Below are 14,365 nucleotides of genomic sequence, written 5' to 3'. Positions count from 1 at the left end.
AAAAAAAAAAAAAAAAAAAAAGCCATTGTTTGATGTATTCTCAAGGGATGTTCAAATTCATTGAGAATGTTTTTGAGGTTTCAGGTTGGGTAGGAGCAATTTTTTATGATTATTCTTTTGAAAGTTCTATCAGCTGCATAGAACTCCTCAGCCTGGAAATAAACATGAAGAAATAGTGACACAGTGCAACATTTGTTTAAAAATTATAGAACAAGGTTTCTGATCTCTATTGTACTCTAACCTTTAAGTAATATGCGCCTTACCTTTTTAGTGGGAAAGGACAAACCTCTTAGGTTCCAGTAAGTGCTGTTAGGGAATTCAGCCCAGAGAATCCCTAGATACATTAATCAAATTGTACTTAATACATGTTCACAAAACATGAATTTTTTAACAATTCCTACTCCTCTGGCAAAGAAGTTTTACTTATTGTTTACATAAGGGAAAAATATCATTGATATGGCAGCATTTTAAAAATCATGGTCTGTTCACTTAACTTAAAAAATATTTGCTGAATGCACCCCAATGCTCATAGCAGCATTATATACAATGGCCAAGATATGGACGCAACCTAAGTGTCCATTAACAGATGAATGGATAAAGAAGATATAATACACACACACACAATGGAATATTGCTCAGCCATAAAAAAGAATGAAGTTTTGCCATTTGCAGCAACATGGATGGACTTGGAGGGCATTATGCTAAGTGAATTAAGTCAGACAGAGAAAGACAAATACTATATGATATCACTTATATGTAGAATCTAAAAAATACAACAAACTAGTGAATATAAGAAAAAAAAGCAGACTCACAGATATAGAGAACAAACTAGTGGTTACCAGTGGGGGGAGGGCAAGATAGGGGTCAGGGAGCGGGAGGTACAAACTATTAGTACACCTATCTTACAAGATAGGCTCAAGGATGTGTTGTAAAACACGGGGAATAGAGCCAATATTTTGTAATAACTGTAAATGGAAAGTAACCTTTCAAAATTGTATAAAAATTTTTTTTAAAAATTGTTGAACTATAGCATATGTACAAAAAATATAGATATCATGAGTATTCAGGCCTATTAATTTTAGCAAATTTAACACACCTATGTAACCAGCACCCAGAACAACCAATTTGTGAAGAGGACTGAATTATTAGTTTTAAATTCAGACTCTTGAAGACTGTAACTTTAAGGAACAAGTTCTGTGCACAGCCCAGGCTGCTGGAGGCCACAGCTAGAGGGCGGCAGAGTCACCACCCAGACTCAAGCTTCTCTGGGGCCATCACCTGGGCCTGTCTTGCTGGTGGTGAGGCCAAGGCCCAGGCAGGGCTCTGCCAACCATCAGGCAGAAAAAGTCTTTCTGGACAAAGAAAGTTCACTGCTCAGATGATGACGGGAAGGTTAGGAGTAAGCAGAGGGGTCTGAAAAGAGCAGGTTTAAGAGAATAAGCAGGAGCTGAAAAGACCTGAGCTGGAAGAGGCAGAGAAAGTTCTAGAATCCCTCAGAGGCGGCAGACCAGACCATGGGGTCCATTTCACAGAAATTGTTCAGTGACTTCCCTAATATTATCAGTAGAGAAACAGAGGCCTGAGAGGTGTTCCCGGTAGTAGGGATATAAATGGTGAAGCTTGGACCAAAACATCCATCTCCTAGTCTCCAGAGTTCATTTTGTTCTTTATTATTACTCAAGTCAGATTATTTTACAACTTTGTATTCCTGAGTTGTGTCAGAAAGATGTTATGGTTCAGGGGCCTGAAAAATACAAGTTGAAAATTAGAGCCAGGCAGTTCTGAAAGCTGTTGGTTGAGAATTGCTGTGAAATCAGATATGTTATTATCCAAACAGAGCTCATCAGGCTAACATTATGCTCAGTTGGCTAGGAAAAAATGAGTAATGTAAATGAAAAGGACCTAGCTGCAGAGATATGTCCATTAACACTCTGCTCTGGGGGGGGGTCGTGTGTGTGTGTGTGTTTGTGTGTGTGTGTATATGTGCGCCCACCCCTCTAAGATCTATTGCGGTTATTGTAATGCTATTACATATTTGCTTTTGGTCTACAGAACTCAGTTTTTCCATAGCAACTGAAAAATAGTAGGAAGAAAGTTTCAATTGCAGGGGTAATGTGTGGACACTGGAATGTTTGCCATTTTATTTGCCTTTAGACAGAGGTTATAGATAACTTCTTTTATAAAAGTGAGTTTGTGGTCTATATGTGTTTTGAAATCCAGGTCACATGGCTAAATGTAATTAGTTTTAAGCTAAAGAACACACACCTGAATAATGCAAACAATGGTCACTTAATCCTTCTTTACCTTGGACAATAATTAACATTATTAAAAACTTGTAAAATCTAGTGGATTGGTTTGGGTTGTTCACTTAGCTCCACAGTCAGGCTCTCTAGATGTGGCTGGCTACCTCTTTTTTCTACTTTAAACAAGCAAAGGTCCCTGGTTTAATCCTTACCTTAACTCTTTAGCTATAGTCTAGGTCACAGCTATGGACTGAGTACCTCTTCCTAGTTTTCTGTTTTGTAAATGAATATTTCTGAAGAACGAGGGAAACCCATGAAAACTGGAAGAGTTCAGTAGCTTTGCAGACAGCATTCACATTAAGACTGATGGCAAACTTTAAGGATAATTTAAGCCTAAGATTTATGATTCTATGAGTTAACCACTTCTAAAAAGAAAGATCACTAACTCAGGAACAACTCAAATTGCATCCTCATTGATGATGTGTTGGTTGTGTCCTTTTCATATGTGAAAGGTGTTTTCTGTGCATGTTGAATGTAAGAACAGTCATGGCAAGCTCCGGGGGTCCAATCCAAGTACACGTCAAGTTTGGGCTAAAGCTGGGGTGGGCTCTGCTGTGCAAAAGCCCAGTGAGAACTGGTGGATACCTGATGTGCACACCTGCAGCCACATCCCAGGGAACTCCAAAGGTCAGATGCAGGGAAGCTAAATTCTGTCATCAGATCCAACTATGAGTACAGGCAGCGAAGGGCAGGCCAGAGCTTTGGAACAGAGGCCGGCTGAATGCTGGAATGGAATTAGGAGGGAGAGAGCGGGCAAGTGATGTGAGAGGGTCTGGGGCAGTTGCTAAAAATAGGAAAGCATGTCTGAGGGTGTGTTTTTATTGTCTGTTCACCATGTATGTGGGCATGTATGTGGCACACAGGCCAGAGTCCTGGATCAGAGCAGAAACCCAACATTATTGGAGAATGAGGTATTTCACTTTGACAGATTTTTCCAAATACCTGAAGCAAATCCTTCTAAATGTGTACATTCAACATTTCCAGAGAAATCTTTTAAATGGATTGTACGTTTCCTGACTTTTTAAGGCAGAGCGTATGAGTTTAATGTAAACCTTCCTAGATGACCATCGCTGACTGTTCTGTGCTTTAAAACAGTGAAGGCTTCAGGTTTATTAAACTTTAACAGACTTCTTGTCCATATAGAAAATATGAAGTCTCCGCCGACTTCCACATTTTTTCAAAAATTGTGTTTATTTATTAATTTTTGTACGTTTTTCCCTCTAGCAGTGCAGTGGTGTTTCTTATTACAGCTAACCCTTCTCTAACCCTTCTCTGTTCTTCCCTTCTCCTCTTCTGCTGACTTATTTCTGATTTATCTATTTTGGGCTACAAAACAGATGTTTGGATTTGTTAAAATTATGTGTGAAATAAGAAGGGGGTCCTGAAAAAAATGTCATATGAATTAAGCATATAAGCTTTCATGCATGAATGCCCAACTTCAAAGATCTATTTAAACTACTCAGAACCCTCTTAGAGGCTTTATATTTTGTTCTGGTTTTTTGTTTTGTTTTGTTTTTTAGTTTTTTATTGGAGTATAGTTGATTTGCAATGTTGTGTTAGTTTCAGGTGTATAGTGTTTTGTTTTTCTCATAGTTGAGATTGTTAGTGGTTATCTCTGACTATCTGAGGTAGTAACATAATCTGAAATGTTATTTGGCACTATCCATTTGCTGTCATGTCTCTTCTAGAACTGTGACTGGCGGAGTGAGGGTTTAACAAATATTTGTTGTAAGAATAACAACAGTCATTGATGAATGAAAGCAGGATGTGCAGTTTCTATCCTACAAAATTCAGCTACATGCCCATTTTAGCAGAAGGTACATATCAGTATTAACTAAGAATGATGTGGATGAAAGCCAGTGATGTCTGAAATCATTTTTTAGGGCTCGCAAACTCAAGGTCAAGGGCAACACAGGCCAGAGCAACTTTTTGTTTTATGTTTGTTAGTGCCTGTGGATCATGCATGAATTCTCTGGTTCAGTGATCTCAGCACCGCTTTGCTGTTTTTGTACTTGGCCATGTCATATGGTTAGGTTACCTGCTTGGTATACCCTAAGGGTGTTTAGATTTTCAGGTCCCTGAGTTGCTGTCTTATGTAATCATTATTGAATATGCTCAGCATACAAAGCAGTACTAGATGGTGAGAAACATGTTCAAAACCCAAGCTCTTGATTTCCCTCCAGTTCCACGGCTACTCTTCCCAGAGCCTTCCCAATTCAGTAAATGCCCTGCTTCAAATGTCTAAAATCGAAGGGCTGTTCCTCTCTTTCTTTCATATCCCACATTCACTCCACCAGCAAATTATACCACCCTTGAAAGACATTTAGAATTTAAGTATTTCTCATCACCCCTATTGCTACTACTTTGGTCTAACCTACCATTGCCTCTAGCCAGGACTATTGTAAGATCCCCTGACTGGTCTATCTGCTTCCATGTGTTCCCTCTTACAGTTCTCCCCACAGGGAGATATCCCTTTATTAAGGAAGTAAATCTCATAAGTTCTCTGTTCAAAACCATCTATTAGTTTCCCATCTCACTCAGTATAAAAGCTGAAGTTCTCTCCATGGCCTATAGGGCCCAGCGCTTTCCTTTCCTCCACTTCTCTGATCATCTCTCTTATTACCCTCCTCCTTTTTCACTAGAAGCATCCACACTGACTCCCTCTTGTCCCTGGAATGTGCCCCACATGCTCCCACCTCATGGCCTTGGCACCTGCTTTTTCTCCTCTTTGGGGCCCCTCCCTCTGGATAACCAAATGACTCATTTCCTTCCCTCCTTCACGTGTCTGCCCAAATGTCTGCATTTTAGACAAGGCTTCCACAACTACCCAAGCTAAAATAGTACTCTCCCATCATTTTCTAGTCCCTTTACCCTGCTTTTTTGTCTTCACAGCAACTCATTACCTAATTATTAAATATATATTAGTCTGTCTTTTCCATCGAGAACGTAATCTTCTTGGGAGTTCCCTAGTGGTCTAGTGGTTAGGATTAGGCACTTTTATTGCTGTGGCCCAGGTTCAATCCCTGGTCAGGGAACTAAGATCCCACAAGCTGCATGGCCTGGCCAAAAAAAAAAAAGTAATCTATTTGAGGGCAGGGATTTTGTTCATTATTGCCTCTCGTGTGTGTAGAGTAAGTCCTGGTGTTACGGGCTCAATCAACATTTGTTTACTAAACAAATGAATAAGTGAAAGAAAAAATTAACAAAGAGATGTATTCATTCAAGAAATATTTATTGTGTGTTAACTACATGTAGGCATTGTTCTAGGCCCTTGGAATACCTCAGTGAACAAACCAGAGAGATCCGATCTTGTGGAGGTCGGATATAGCGATGCATGGAGATGGAGGATACAGGCACGAGGCAGCCCAGGACAGTGGTTAGGAGCCCGACTCTGATGGCAGCTCACCTGGCTTTGAGGCTTCTCCCTGCCACTTGCCTATCTTGAACAAGTTACTTAAGCCTCTGATGCTTCAGTTTCTCTCCATCTGTCAAATTGGGGTGAAATATCTGTTGCATAAGGTTGGGGAGAATTACATGACAAGGTGCACATGAAACGTTTGACACGTGGCAAGGATTCAATAAATTTTGACCATTATTAGAGCAAATGAAGACATGGAAGCAAACAGTAATGGCTTTAGAGATGAATACAATCCACACGAGGTTTTGTGAGAGGACCAAGGTGACCTGGTGCCTGAAGCTGCTGTGCTGAGTTTAGACTTTTGTGTTCAACACAAGAAAAGGAGTCAGTTCAGAGAAAAGGCACAGAGAAAAAAGTCAAACTGAATGACTTGCTCTGCGCAAAGCTAGCATGTCCCTGGAGACCATTCAGATGGACCACTCACACAGCAGTAGCAGCAGCTTTTGTTTTTCTGTGGTAGGAAAAACTAGTAGATTTACTCCTATTGTGTTGAAGAAAAAGAAATATTTACATTGAAAAGGTACATTGTGTCATTTTCTTATGCTTTAGAGAAACGACAACAACAAAACAGATCCATTAAATTTATTTTGCTAATGGTGAAAATTAGAATTGAGTACGTAGAACTAAATGGAGTTAGAATGAGAGGGTACTGAAGTTCCTGTTAACATTTAAAAAGGCCTGTTTGGGGTTTTTTTCCTTGTTTTTCTGAAATGTCCTTTTAAAACCTTGTATGGAAAATTGCCATAGGTATTGCTATTCCATCTAAAATACAATCGTACACGGGAACACATCGTTTCCTCTGGAAGGGCAGCTCTGTCATAACTGGAAGTAAACTACGGCAATAGCTAAGCTTTTTTTTCTTTTTCTCAGCACGGTACCCCCGAATTTCAAGTAGAGTTAAAGTCGAGTCTACATCATAAAGTACACATGGTCACCTAGATATGTATTTCACATCTCTCAAATATTTAAAAGGTAAAGCTTTGGGAGATGCAGAGTTCAAAGGATTCCCTGAGAAGGGTCAGACACTTCTACTCTGAGTTATTTGATTACAGAGAGAATTTACATATTCGGACAAAAATGTTATAATGAATGCTTCAAAAAAGGGGGAATTAGCAAATCTGTCTCTGATCAGCCTTGGTGAGAATTCTCTTGCATTAGTTATGCCCCGGAAAGCTTGACGGTCCAGTTTGCTAAAACCAGTCTGTCCCTGAGGGGTGAGCCGCAGGGAGAGGCAGGCATGCCAGGGAGGGGCTCCAGGTGGCCCTGTGTTCTGCCCCACCCGCCAAGGGCTGGGAGTTTGCTTTGGAAAAATGGCAGAATGAACACCTGCAGTCTTAGATCATTCTTTCCTGGATCTCAGCTGGACCACCATCAGCCAAACTGCCCTGAAGCACCATCTGGAGATGTGACTATTCTCCGAAACAACTTCTTGGGCAAAGCCAGACACAAGAGGGGTGGGGTGCTAGTCTTTCTTAGCCATTTTATGAGCTGATTACAAAAGGGGAACTTGGCACTTTAAGTTTGTTTATTATATTGTTTACTTGTACTGGAAAGAAGTGAAAAGAGCTACAATATGTTTTAGCTTGTTTATTGTATATTTTGTCATTTAGAATTTTTATATTTTATTCCAATTCAGAAATCTCTCCTTAAAATGGAAATTAAATTCACACTTATTGTGATTAATGATTACTATCTTATTTTACTTAAAATACCTCCCTGTTATTTGTTTTATTGTTTTTTGTTACTTTAATTATTCTAGTAGTTGGAAATTACATCTTACTTCTAATCCTTTTAAAAAAAAAAGAATTTTTATATTTTAAATCAAATTGATAATCTTTTTCTTCATATTTTGCATTTTGTGTATTATTTGGAGTACAAAGTTGGAAAACTAGTTAACAATGTACAAAATGTTGACAAGCACATACCACCAACCCAGCAATTCTACTTCTAGGGATATATTCTGGAGAGACTCCTCTGTGAATGCACAGGCAAACATATACAAGCGTGGTTTTTGTATTGTTTATTTAAGAGCAGAAAGTTGGGAACAATCCCAAATGTCACCGAATAGGGAAATGGATCAATAAATAGGAGCAAGTTACATAATGTTCTTACAACGGTGTGGCAAAGACTGTGAATCAGTCACCAGACTTGTTTTCTCTTCTGGGGCAAATCATTTCACACGGATGAAGATGGACGATGAATTTCACTCATTCACCAGGTGTGCGATGAATGGCTACTAGGTGTTAAGTACTATGCTAGGTGCTGTGGATACAGCGACAGAACATCTGCTTTCACGAAGCTTATAGCCTGGCCATCTTCGTACTTTACTAACCAAAGTATGATCCTAAAATTTATTTAGAGTTATCTTTAGATGATATTAGCAGTTGATTTGGTCTTGGAGTCAATTATTAAATTACACTGACAAATATTCAAGTTAATGTCAAGTGATTTTACTAAGAACAGAGCAAATCCTTGGCTTTCTAGTCAACCTTGGCTTCTCTGATTCTACTTCTGGCCCTTCCTGAAGGTCTCATCACAAGGAGAAAGGAGAGTTGATAAAATCACTCCCACTGGGATCTTTCTAGAGACTTAACATGTTGCTCCAGCCTCTTAGAGCATTTCCTTTTTAAGAGAGAAAATTCTTAACCCAAAGCAATGGTACTGCAAGTATCAAATTCTTTTATCTGCCCCTCAGAACTCTTTTCTTTCCTTGAAGTCAGTGATTCTCGGCCCCCGCTGCACATTAGAATGACCTGGGGAATGATTCTACAAACACTGTTGCCTGTGCCCCAATCAAGACCAATTAAATCAAAATTCCCAAGGGTACAGCCTGGGACTTGGAATTTTCGAAGAGCTCCCCTGGTAACCCTAATAGGCAGGTGTGGTTGAAATCAATCAAAATGTCCATCTCAAGGAAAATCTTGCAGTTAGCTAATGCATAAACAACCACAGAGGGACAAACAGGAGATTGAAAAGGCAGTTCTTAAATCGTGATGGTATTCACCTATAAAAGTTAAGATTGGGGAAGTGATTGAGAGAGCAGGCTCTGGAGTCAGACTAGGCAAGCGTGTGTCAGTGGTGCACACACTAGCTGTGTGGGCGTGTACCTCAATCCCTTGACCTGTAAAATGGGGGCAAGAAAAATACCTACGTCTCATAGGACCGTTATGAATAGAAATATTTAGAACAGTGTCTGTCCATTACCATTATATCCTTCCAGGCCTGCTTCAAATTTCACCTACTCCGTAAAACTTCCTTTGAATCACTCAGAAAGAGTAAATAAATCACTTGCTTCTCTGGCCTCACACCTTCTCCACTGAGACTAATATTATTTAGCTATTTATCACTTGGCATTGCAGTTGATGTTCTTCCTGTCTATCTCCCTCTTATGATAGTTTTCTGTTAAGTCTGAGGAAGTGTTTCGCACTAGGGAAGATTACTTTATCACTAAAGAAATAAACATCGATCCTTATTTTACTGGTTTTTTAAATCACTTTTCTTATTTTAACTCTCTGAGAAAGGAGAAGCCACCAGAAGAGTTCTGCAAGCTACCACCACCACCTGCATCCATGCCAATACACCCACCTTCCCTCTGTTGCCACGGATACATGACCCACTCTCCTAGTAAAGGCCACCCCCACCACTGGTCCATGAGGTCTCATCCGTTCTTGTCTACTGAGATACCTGCCTTCTAGGCTTGACCAATATCAGTGAAGTGTCTGGTGTTTATGGTGACTCTAAGAGGCAGATGGTCCTCAAGATTGCACAGGGACACTGGAGTTCTATAGAATTCACTTCTTACCTAGGTGTTACTCATTAAAAATAAAGGAAAACCCTATACCCAGAAGGCCTCAACTTTAATATTAACAATAATGTTAATATTAATTTTGGGCCATTATCCATCCATTAACATTAATGTTAATATTAAAGTTAATAGTACTATTAATAACAGCAAGGGAAAAAGCAAGTCTCAGCCAGAACTTGTGGGTCTTACCAGAATGTGTAAGTTGCTGGGCAAGTTATTTAACTTCCCTAAGCCTCAGTTCCCTCTTTTGTAAAGCAAATCATTGTAAAGATTCAATGATACAGAGCTTAGCACAAATGTCTGGCACACAGTAAGTGCTCAATAAATATTGGCTATCGTTCATCCAAGTCTTTCCTTAAATATTTCTTTCTTAGGGAGCCCTTCCCTAACCACACTGTCTAAAATAGTATCAGTCATGTCACTCTCTTTTAACCTGCCTTATTTATCTTCTTCACAGAACTTATCACTACCTGACATTATGAGCGTGTGTGTGTGTGTGTGCGTGTGTGCATGTTAGCGACTTCAGATAGAGACGATTAATTATAGGGAATGACATGATTTTCAGGCAATTTATTCATTTATTTTAACAAGAAACATTTGAGTTTCTCCTAAAAATGCTAATTTTGCTGTGTTTCTATCAAATGCCATGGCGTTTTTCTTATTTTTGCAGTTAGCAGTGGAAAGAAAAGCTCTACCTCATTGAACATACACAAAAACCTTTGAATAGGTCCAATTATGTTAAAGGCTAAAATGGTAAAGCAAGTTTAATAGGCATGCTCTACTCCTGAACTGAAGTTTTGCTGTTTCAAGGAAAAATATCTTTGACTGATAAACATTTACTCTTTAATCTACCACATACAATAAAGGGAAAGTGGCCAAAATGGTGAGCAAAGGAAACTTAAATTTATAAAGAACCATTTAAATAAGAAATCAGGTTGGCACAAAATGAGTCCCATTCTAATCTCATATTTGATGGAAAGCTCTTGTTCTCTCAGGACCTAGGATTAGGATTCAGCACCGAAAATGTTTGCATTTTACTTAATTTACCTGCCCATGTGAAATAATTTCATGGTCAATATGAAGTTAAGTTGGCTTATCAAACCACTTGCCTGGGAAATAGAGTCAAAGAAATGTTTTGGAAGTGCTCATGGCTCTTTGTGTGTGTGAGAGACAGACAGACCGAGATGGACAGGAAGACACAGAAAGAGAGGCGGGAAAGGCAGTGCTTTATTTCTAAATCATATTTTAAGAGTTTTTCCATTAAATTTTTGTCCTCTAAGGTAATATGCTGTAAATGTCCTCAGGTGGAATACTTGAATACTAGTGCTAGACCATTATGTCTCAGCAAACCATGGATAGGATATACTTAACTATCGCAACTCACTTACATAGTCAAGGATTCCGCAGTGTACTTGCTCTCCCTCCCTCCCCTTTCACTTCACTCCTTCTTTTCACTGCCTGTGCTCGGGTGTCCCCATCCTAAACAAACCCAGCAATGCTCTCCCACCCTCACCAAAACTATCAAACCTCTTCCTTCCATCTTGTTAATCTTCTCCTTCACTTGAATGGCAGTGTTCTTTAACTCATTTATCTTTGTGGTCTCCTCTTCCTTGTGACCTACTCATATCCTAACATCTTATATAATTTCTGTCTGATACCCCACTAAAATTGTCCTTTAATAATATGTATTCTTAATCATCAAATGCAATAGCTTCTCCTCAGTTTTTATTCACCTTGAGTTCCCTGGCATTTGATGATTAAAAAAAACTTGACAGAGTTACAGATGTAGAAAACTAACTTATGGTTACCAGGGGGTAAAGGAGGGGAGGGATAAATTGGGAGATTGGGATTGACATGTACACACTACTATATATAAAATAGATGACTAATAAGAACTTACTGTACAGCACATGGGACTCTACTCAATACTCTGTAATGGCCTATATGGGAAAAGAATCTAAAAAAGAGTGGATGTATGTATAACAGATTCACTTTGCTGTATACCTGAAACTAACACAACATTGTAAATCAACTAGACTCCAATAAAAATTTTAAAACAAACAAAAACTTGACCCCTCCCTTAACACTCCTACCCTGGATTATAGGAGTGCCCTCCACTCTCCTTCTCTGCTTCTTCTGACTCCTGTAAACCCCTAAAAGTAGGTGTTTCTCAAGGTTCTCTTCTCTCTTTAAAGACTTTGCTTTGAGGGGCTTACCCACTCCCACAGGTTCAACTGTTGAAGGAAGATGGCTCCCCAGTTTTCCTTCATTCTTAGCCTCTGCTGCCACCTCAAACTTCTTGTGTCCAAAACCAAGCCCAACATTTTCCCCTGAAGTTGTGCCTTGAGACTTTCTCCTTATATCTGATTAATGAGGCCACTATTTTCCCAGTCCAAATTAAAAGACTTCTGTGGCTTCTCCCTCCTCCCATCTAATGAGATGTCAAGCGCCATGGTGTCTATTTCCCTATACCCCTCCCATCACTCACCGTCTGCTTTATCACCACTCTAACTCAGGCTCTCATTGCCTTTTTCCTGGGCCATTACCTTAATTTCCTAATAATCTGCCCCCCCCCCCGCCTCCATTCTCTCTTTTTTTAATGCAACTGTAGCCACGGACAGCTGTAAGCCTGTGCTCAGAAGCCTTCAGTGGCCTTGCATTGCCTACTAAACTAAATATAAATGAAGGGGGCCTTAGTCTGCATCAGTTACATTAGGATGTCTATGAAAAGAGAAAGAGGGTTAGTAGACTGCTCCACTGCACATTAAGGTCAGCGGAATTGTGTCCTATGGAAGTGTTTCACCTAAAGGGGGATATAAGAAACACTGAGTTTAATCAGAATACAGTGATCAGGATGGGGAATGATCAATGACCATATCATATAACAAGTGTTTTAAAAAAATGGAGATATTTTGGCCATAAGGACCACAGCTGGAAAAAAAAAATAGATGACTTTGGAAATGGACTTTGTTCTGTGTGGCCATAAGAGGTAGAACTTGAACAAATAAGTTGGAGCCATAAGAAAAATGATTTAGGCTCAATATAAAGAGAAAATAGAACCAAACAAAGTTGGGACAGGAACTCTCAAGAGGTAGCAGATTCTGTTATCAGAGGTCGTTATTTAAACTAGATGCATTTGTGAGAATGTTATAGAGTTGACTCAAGAATATAATTCTTTTCAGTCAGTCAGTTGTTTGTATAGCTCTTTCTTAGTCTAGCAGGCAAGACCAGCCCACTTTTCCAGCTTTCTCTCTCAATTTCCATACATATCTATGCTATTTCCTAGCTGTAATTTCCTTGACTTACAGTTTCTCCTGTCAAAATTTTACTCATTTTTCAAGGGCCAAATCTTTTTTTTTTTTTATAGAAGTTACCAGGGGGTAAAGGAGGGGAGGGATAAATTGGGCGATTGGGATTGACATGCACACACTACTATATATAAAATAGATGACTAATAAGAACTTACTGTACAGCACATGGGACTCTACTCAATACTCTGTAATGGCCTATATGGGAAAAGAATCTAAAAAAGAGTGGATGTATGTATAACAGATTCACTTTGCTGTATACCTGAAACTAACACAACATTGTAAATCAACTAGACTCCAATAAAAATTTTAAAACAAACAAAAACTTGACCCCTCCCTTAACACTCCTACCCTGGATTATAGGAGTGCCCTCCACTCTCCTTCTCTGCTTCTTCTGACTCCTGTAAACCCCTAAAAGTAGGTGTTTCTCAAGGTTCTCTTCTCTCTTTAAAGACTTTGCTTTGAGGGGCTTACCCACTCCCACAGGTTCAACTGTTGAAGGAAGATGGCTCCCCAGTTTTCCTTCATTCTTAGCCTCTGCTGCCACCTCAAACTTCTTGTGTCCAAAACCAAGCCCAACATTTTCCCCTGAAGTTGTGCCTTGAGACTTTCTCCTTATATCTGATTAATGAGGCCACTATTTTCCCAGTCCAAATTAAAAGACTTCTGTGGCTTCTCCCTCCTCCCATCTAATGAGATGTCAAGCGCCATGGTGTCTATTTCCCTATACCCCTCCCATCACTCACCGTCTGCTTTATCACCACTCTAACTCAGGCTCTCATTGCCTTTTTCCTGGGCCATTACCTTAATTTCCTAATAATCTGCCCCCCCCCCCGCCTCCATTCTCTCTTTTTTTAATGCAACTGTAGCCACGGACAGCTGTAAGCCTGTGCTCAGAAGCCTTCAGTGGCCTTGCATTGCCTACTAAACTAAATATAAATGAAGGGGGCCTTAGTCTGCATCAGTTACATTAGGATGTCTATGAAAAGAGAAAGAGGGTTAGTAGACTGCTCCACTGCACATTAAGGTCAGCGGAATTGTGTCCTATGGAAGTGTTTCACCTAAAGGGGGATATAAGAAACACTGAGTTTAATCAGAATACAGTGATCAGGATGGGGAATGATCAATGACCATATCATATAACAAGTGTTTTAAAAAAATGGAGATATTTTGGCCATAAGGACCACAGCTGGAAAAAAAAAATAGATGACTTTGGAAATGGACTTTGTTCTGTGTGGCCATAAGAGGTAGAACTTGAACAAATAAGTTGGAGCCATAAGAAAAATGATTTAGGCTCAATATAAAGAGAAAATAGAACCAAACAAAGTTGGGACAGGAACTCTCAAGAGGTAGCAGATTCTGTTATCAGAGGTCGTTATTTAAACTAGATGCATTTGTGAGAATGTTACAGAGTTGACTCAAGAATATAATTCTTTTCAGTCAGTCAGTTGTTTGTATAGCTCTTTCTTAGTCTAGCAGGCAAGACCAGCCCACTTTTCCAGCTTTCTCTCTCAATTTCCATACATATCTA

At 39.5% G+C, this 14,365-nt stretch overlaps 1 protein-coding gene and 1 non-coding gene across 3 annotated transcripts in view; both read left to right on the top strand.

The window, feature by feature from the left end:
- Nucleotides 1-14,365, top strand: part of LMNTD1 (lamin tail domain containing 1) — a 468,403-nt gene that overhangs the window by 348,286 nt on the left and 105,752 nt on the right. The window lies entirely within an intron of this gene.
- TRNAK-UUU (transfer RNA lysine (anticodon UUU)) lies at nt 5,267-5,338 on the top strand. The gene has a single exon. It is a non-coding gene; the product is annotated as a tRNA-Lys (tRNA).

Source organism: Physeter macrocephalus, chromosome 6, assembly GCF_002837175.3.
Source record: "Physeter macrocephalus isolate SW-GA chromosome 6, ASM283717v5, whole genome shotgun sequence".
In the NCBI taxonomy this organism is placed as follows: Eukaryota; Metazoa; Chordata; class Mammalia; order Artiodactyla; family Physeteridae; genus Physeter; species Physeter macrocephalus.
Note: the sequence above shows the minus strand (reverse complement) of the source record. Positions and strands in the feature narration are given on the sequence as shown.